Below are 8,143 nucleotides of genomic sequence, written 5' to 3'. Positions count from 1 at the left end.
TTGTATGTAGATGACATGCTTGTTGTAGGGTCTAACATGTAGGAAATAAATGTTCTGAAAAGAAAATTGGCAAATTCATTTGCAATGAAGGATTTGGGAGCTGCAAAACAAATCCTTGGTATGAGAATAACTAGAGACAGGAAAAATCGCAAATTAACATTGTCTCAGAATGAGTAAATACAAAAGGTGTTGAAAAGATTTAATATGCACAATGAAAAACCAGTTAGTACACCTTTTTCTAGCCATTTCAAACTTAGTAAGGAAATGTGCCGAAAGACCCAAGAAGACATGGATTATATGTCTAAAGTTCCATATGCATCAGCAGTTGGAAGCTTAATGTATGCAATGGTCTGCACAAGGCCTGATATTGCACATGCAGTGGGAGTTGTAAGTAGGTACATGAACAATCCAGGAAAGGAACATTGGATGGCAGTGAAATGGATTCTCAGTTATTTGAAAGGTACCACAAATCAAGCATTATGCTTTGGTGGTTCAAGCATTTCTCTGCAGGGATATGTTGATGTAGATATGGCAGGTGACAGAGAAAACAAGAGGAGCACTACAGGATATATATTTACTGTAGGTGGAACAATTGTCAGTTGGGTTTCAAAAATCCAAAGTGTTGTTGCACTTTCAACAACAGAAGTAGAGTATGTTGCTGCTATAGAGGCTAGTAAAGAAATGATTTTGTTACAAAGGTTTATGGGTGAATTGGGTAAGGAGCATGATATGGGCACATTATACGGTGATAGCCAAAGTGCCATTCATCTTGCAAAGAACTCAGCATTTCATTCCAGGACTAAACACATACAGCTCAAGTACCATTTCATACGATCAGTGTTGGAAGATGGAGAGTTGAAACTGGAAAAGATACACACTAGCCAGAATCCTGCAGATATGCTAACAAAAGTTGTAACCAGGGAGAAACTGAGAACATGCTCAGTTTCAATTGGTCTTCAAGGATGACAATGAAGATGAGAAATAGCCAGGTCCAAAGAGGAGTCAATGTCCAGCAAATGAAGCAACGGTGGAGTTGCTACAATCATTCTCCAAGTGGGAGATTGTTGAGTGTGGAGCATGATTGTTCAGAGGTCTTTGTTTCAGCCGGATGTATACCCCAGGAAGTTTGTACACCCCTCCACGCGGGGGGGTGCGGGGGGGACATATCCCCCCGGCAGGGGTTCGGGGGGGCTGATCCCCCCCGGCTGGGGGGTCGAGGGGCCAGCGGTCCCCTGGCGGCATTTCGGGGGTAGCGCCCCCGAAGCTAAAAACATATGTAAAATTGCCTTGTAAAAGTATAGTAATTTCTAGTCGATATGGGTCGTTCATTAGGCGGATGATCTGATGGTAGAACTTATGTTTAGTTTAGGGTTTTTTGCCCTAGAAGGCAACCCCTCTCTTTGTGTGAGGGCATTGTATTTGAGGTTGTGTAATAGATGTGTATTCTTCAAGCAAGAAGCAGAGAGGTGAGACTGTGAGAGAAAACAAAGGATATTACAGTGGATCTATTGTAGGTTGTGTCTCTTCATTTTACTGGATAATAGAAAGGAAGGATTGGTTGTTCGGGGTGGATGTAGCCCAAACTAGGTGAACCACATATATCTGTGTCTCTCTTGTTTTATGCATTTTCTGTGTTTATATTTTTGCAATATTTTATGTGTTCCATTGCTCCGTAATATATAATTTTCTAACACCTTCCCTTAATGCTTGTCATCTCACGTGTCGATTCTCATCATGGGTAACCATTATTTACTCATGCTTTCATGGTCCCCACCGGGCCTATTCTGTGTGGTAGCGTCATTGAGTCACCCTTGCTCAAAGCATCCATGATGAGTCACCTTTGCATCCATAGAGCTTATTACACGTCCAATTGTATCATGTCATAGTATTTCATCCATCTTGGCATGTCGTTCATCCTGTGTTGCCCATTTTGGCCTCAAGTCATATTGTCCCCCATCCCCTCCAGAGTCAAGTCAGTCGCTGCCAAGTCAACCGTGCACTTTATGCTCTGATAAGGGAAGACATATGCTTGTCCCTCAGTCCCATTTTCCCCATTGTCCCTGGTGTCAGTCCATCAATCACATTACTATTTTCCCTCATGCCTTAGTTGAGGATCCTCATTATTTTGTCAGCATCAACACATTTATTCCAAAAGAATGGCCTAGCAGGCGGTGTATCTTGGTTCCAGCTTCAATTCTTGTTCGGTGCCTCAAATCGATCAGAGGGACTCATTATTGCCCTTTGACTTGGTTATTTCATGCTCCTAATTCATACACTTGATGGTCTAGTGATACAACATATTGTACCAGTGATTCCTGGGTGTGTGTGAGATGTTTCAGACCTCATGAGGGGGTGGCCCTCTAGGTAGCCCCCCACATGCCCGGATGCCTTCATATTATGTTACAACCTTAGATGTAGTTACATAGATTTAATGGGTTTGGTTCCTGCCGATTGCAATGTTCATAACATGCACGCCTCCTTCAGATGGTCCATTCAGTTTCGCAGAGCCCTTCCCTGTTCAACAGGGCTTCTTCGGTTGTTCTACCCTCCCTCCCACCCATTTTTTGAGGGAAGGGCCATTATATCTCATGTACTCAGATGTTATTGTATTATTCCTAGCTCATGTTTTTTTCCACGTGCATTATGTATATGGGACACATTGCATTATTTTTTGGCTCAATTATGCCAGCATGTCATGTACCATTTAGCATGTACTTTATTGCTCAATTTTATGTTTAAGGGCGCATCATTATTCTTGTACTAAGTTATCTCAGCAGGTATAGGTATGCATCCCCCACCTCGCTGAGATCTAGTACCACAACATAAAATGAGACTTGCATTGGTCTCATCCCCTCTGTCCCTATCCTCTTTCGCTTCGGCTCCATTAGTCTCTCTCTCTCTCTCGAACTCCACTTTGTTGTCTAGTGATTGTGTCTTTACAACGTACTTCGGTCATACGTTTTGCTCCTAACACTCGTACATTGGGGGGCAATTTGTTATCACAAAAAAATGATCATCTAGCCTTAATTTACTAGATGGATCGAAGTACACCATGTAAGGCCAATTTTACCATAGTAAAATTGCTTTCACTGTGAAAAATTACTTAATAAACCACATTTTTTAAGCAATTTATAATTAAACCCATGAAGAATAATTAAATAAATCACTATTTCTTTAATTATCTTCTATGAATAACTAATTAAACCATTGTTTAATTAATATTCCTTGTCATATTTGACCCAGTTATGAGAAATAAATAGATAAATCATTAATTATCTTATTTTTCTCTAGGAATAATTAATTAAGCACTAATTAATTATTATTCATTGTCAAGTTTGACTAAATCCCTCATGAATAATTAAATAAATCATTATTTGTTTATTATTCATTAACCATGTTTCTTGAGATGATAAATAAATCAATTATTTATTTATTATTTCTAAATAAAAGTTTAAATATTTTTTCCCTCTAACTAGATATAATAAAATATTCCAAGTGGTTATTTTTAGAATGGGTTAATAATATCTTATTATTGCTCATTATTCAAGGATAACTCAATATTTTGTTATAAATAGAAGTGTTTTCCACTCATTATTCACTTTTGATCGTTTTCATTGTTGCACTCACTGTTTATCACTGTCGCACATCATTTTTCTTCCATTTGGTTCCCATTGAGCTCAAACAATTTATTTGTTGGGTTTACACATTATAGAGGAGAGAGACTCTACAAAAGCTGAAGATATTTGAGGATAGCCAAGAAGCCATCCCATAGAGGGGGACTAGTAACAATTATTTGTTCCCTTCACATGTGTTGTTTAATAAAATATATTCTTTGTATATCTGGTTTCCATTGGACTATTGGAGTTACCCACATTTATTACTATTTCATTTTGTTATTTATTAGCTATGATTGTGGCATAGATCAGAGCTTTGGCAAGTTTTGTTTCTATCATTTTCTACAGATCTACAATGTTTAGCAGTCATTTATATTGTTGAGATTGTTTATCATCCACAGTCTTAAGTGTTTCCTTTTCGTACACCTTCGAGGAGAAAACACTATAACACTAAGAATACACATGCATGTACCATCCTTGCCACATCTAGTAAGGAAATCACACATGCAAATTGATACCTGCAAGTGATCTCATTGTAGTTGCTTGATCATTCTCTTCCTTTCTTGATCTTTGCTTCCCTTGCCTTCTTTGTCCTTCTTGATCCAATTCTAGAATGCTCCAAGAACGTGTTGTGTCCAAGAGTGAAAGAGAGAGAGAGCTCCAAAACTAAACAGACAAAAAGGTACCAGCTGATCCTTAGAAGCCTTTTTATTAATGAGGCCTCTGTTTTCTTCAATTTTCCATTATTTTCCTTCATTTTCCTCCTCACATGCAACTTGTGACCTTTCACCTTCCTCTTCTCCTAATTTCCATTATTTTCATAAATAAAATGCCAATAAATGTCACTTTTCATTTCCAAATCCTTTGCCATTACCTTTGCCAATTTCCTTTAGCCATAATAAACCAAATGAACACCCACACTAAGATTTTTTTTCCCAACATTCAACTTAGAATACGTGTCCCATGACCTTGGTTATTATTTTGCCTTTATTAATTTATTACATGGATTTTTTACCAGGGTTGTTACAATAATGACATTGTCGCCCTCTTTCACAAATTTTTATGGCAAGGGGCCCTTGCAGCAAAGAAATGGACGTTGGTGGCATGGGAAAAGTTTGTCTTCCAAAAAATGGTAGTGGATTGGTAATGCATGACCCAAGCCTTCTTAACAAAACAATGGGGGGGAAATATGGTGGCAGCTCATTCAAGGCGGTAGGGAATTATGGAAGCAGATCTCAAGTCAAAAGTATTGTACAGAACTGGAAGCAAATGAAATCATGTATCTAAACCAGCTCCCGAATGGCTCTTCAATCTAGAACTTGGCAAAGGAACAAAGAACTTTTATTAGAAAGTATATTTTCTGGGAAGTTCGAGATGTAATCATGCCAGATTCTAGGATGAGTCGTGGCAACAGTTCCCACCTTTGGACTATAAGGAAGAATGGACAACCATTAAAATAGGCTCGCTTAGAGAGGGTGTGATTGTAGTGAAGGATTTCTGGAGACCAAGGGAGACCCGGGGAGGTTGGCGCGTATGGAAAAACTCAAATGACTAGGGTCATAAGGAGTTATCGCAATAGTGGAACGATTTGGAGGCCACGTTACAAGAAAGAAAGATTCCAGTGGCTAGTGACCTGAACTGCCTAAGATGGGTTCATACACATCTTGGAGTGTTTACTACTAAAGAGTCTTATACCCTTATGACAAATCAAAATGGGATACATGCTAACATTATTTGGAAAAAAATCTAAGGAAATAAGCTATGGTCTAAAGTGGCTAGCTTCTTATGGTTGTTAGGCCAATGCCATCTTCTCGCCTAGGAACTTCTATGTCGCAAAGGATTTGAAGGGCCATCCCAATGTCCTCTCTACCTTCAACACAAAGAAACTCTTGAACACCTCTTTAAGATATTCTCATTTGCCGAGAAATTGTGGACCTCAGTCCAGTCGATCTTTAGACGCTCGGATTGTACTCTTAATAGCATAGTTGAAACAATGGAGACCTAGAGAGGCTCGATATTTACATGCCATATTTTGAACCGAGTTTGGATACTTATTCCAGAGCTCTTATCCTGGAACATTTGGAAACCCCGAAACAAGGCGCTTTTCAAAGATATCAAAACTCCTTGAGAAGAAGCGTTGGGCGTAACCAAATGAAACATCAAAGAAACAATCTTTTCAGAAAACTTGACTGAGGAGGATTGGAAAGTGGAAGGCGAAGTGGACCAAATCTTGCAGTCCCTGAAGCTTTCACAGGAAATGATGGTCGAGTACTATGGTAATACCAAGGTGGGGCACTCATATTCCCCATCAGCTTTCTGGCTCCCTCTCCAAGTTTTATCAAGCTTAACTTTGATGGAGCTTCCAAAGGAAATCCTAGACATGCAGTCGACAATGGCATATTTATAGATGAGAAAGGTCAATCCACGGATTTTATGCATGCTACTGTGGTTACATTATAAACAACATGGCTGAATTCCAAGCATTGGAAAGAGGTCTAGCTTGAGCTGAGGAGAAAGGCTTTCAGAGAATTCAAATAAATGGAGACTCCTTACTAGCAATAACAGTAGTCAAGAAACTTCTGGATGGCTCCCCTATACAAAAAGTGGTAAAGAGTTGGTGACTGGATATTTAGCCCACAACATCATATATTTATTACTAACATTTTCATATGTAATCACATCTCATTCCTTACGATCTGCTAACAAAGTGGTTAATCTCCTAGCTAATTAGGGGAGCCTAGAACCCAACCTTTTCACTCGTCGGGACATGCCTCCTACTTTGCATGTAGAATGGACTCATCATCTAGCTAACATCCTCATCCAGGAACAAGGATCCCCGCTGGGGGTGACAGAGCACAGTAATCGTAAGGGGGTTGTATTAGGTGGTCATTCCCACCTCAGTTAATGTGCCATGATCCCAAGGACCAAGCGTGACATTTGGAGCATGTGTGAGTGGAACTCTGGAAGCTTCGAAGCAGTGGCTCTTCATTGGTTAACTTCATAGTGAGGAAAGGTAATGGCCTTTCATTGTTGGATGGGAGATGTAAGTTCAATTCTAGGAGTAATTGAGTGTGCCCAAACTGGTCTCTAGGAGGCACTAAAGAAGCAATGGCTTAGTGTGGGGGTTAAATTTTCATGGTGCAGAGGCACTTTGGGGAACTGTGGATATTTGTTGTGGTTTTGGACTTGGGACCCAGAACCCGAGACCAACAGGAGAGCTATTGTCTGGGTGGTTTTGTTTGCGCGTGGAGGTTTCGCGACATAATTGGGAGGTAATAGGGCTCCCTCATTTATGTTGTTTTTGTCCTAGTTTTGGGTTTAGAGAAAGCTACGTGGACCTATGTAGTTATAGGGTGTTTGGGCACTCCACTAGTTGGAAGTCGGTTTCTTTATATTTGTGTTGTGTTCTCGCAGTGTTGCCAGCTCAGGACGACATGTGCTTCACTTACCTTTGGTGGTTCAAGTATGAAAATAGGAGGGCCAAATCTCTGACCCTTGCTCGGTGTTGGTTGGGCGTTTGTGGAAAAGTTGGGAGAGATAATCTTCTCAGTAGCTCGATTAGTGGGAGAGTTGGGGTCAATTTTTGTTGTGGCTCTTGGTTGGGCAGCACCAGGTTGGTGCAGGTCTCTGTGTGTTGCCTTGAGGTTTGTGGTTCCCTCGTGTGGTGGTTGTCTTTTGTAGAGTTGGGGCACAATCAGAACTCGAGGGTAGCAGTGATGAGGGTTTGTGACTATCTGCATTATCTCGTTTGTGTGGTCTGGATGCCCCTCTCTACACTCTAGCGGTGTTGGTATTTCGTGTCGTCGGGTTAGGTCAACTGTAGGTCGCTACTTGTGCATAATTCGGGTTCAAGCGGTCCTCAGAAATAGAGGTGGGTTTTGGTGTCATTGAGGACGTGGCTGAGGTATAATGCAAAGCTTGTGTTAGAATGAGACATTTCATGTTGTTTCGGGTTGGTGGAGGGGATTACTCCTTCTGATATTTGGTGGTGTTGGTCCTTTGTGACGTATTGTGTGTATGATTTGGTTGCATGGTTATCTATGCAGCATCGGTGGGTTTAGCGTGCAAGGGATCACTTAGGTGGTATGGTTATACGTGATGCTCGACCTCTTGGTACCATTCTAGATGACCCCATTGATGAGGTGCATGGGAGAGTTGGCGCAGGAGTTTCTATCAACATCCTCGTCAACAGTAGCTCCTCCGACCCTTGATTTCATTGCGAGACAAGTTAACAGAATTATGGCTATGCTTGTGGACGGGGGGAGACATATGCGGGAATAGTAGTTTGAGGCTTCGGGCTTCATGGAGGATATTCATCATGCCCAATGGGACCAACTGGATCGCCTCGCGTCTCTCTCAGAAGGAACCAACATCATCTCCATGCTCGGCTGGAAAGACTCGAGGCTAGAATCGAGCACTTGGAATTTCATGTGCATGGACAACCTCCCGGCTCACCTCCAATGGGTAGAGACCCCCTTGAAAATTTCTAATGACTGGGGGTTTTGTTTACATTCTGAATGTATTTTGGA

This window comes from Pinus tabuliformis, chromosome 2_1 (genome assembly GCF_031772625.1).
Source record: "Pinus tabuliformis cultivar Carrire ecotype Pingquan chromosome 2_1, CPIR1, whole genome shotgun sequence".
In the NCBI taxonomy this organism is placed as follows: domain Eukaryota; kingdom Viridiplantae; phylum Streptophyta; class Pinopsida; order Pinales; family Pinaceae; genus Pinus; species Pinus tabuliformis.
This window is presented reverse-complemented; position numbering follows the sequence as displayed.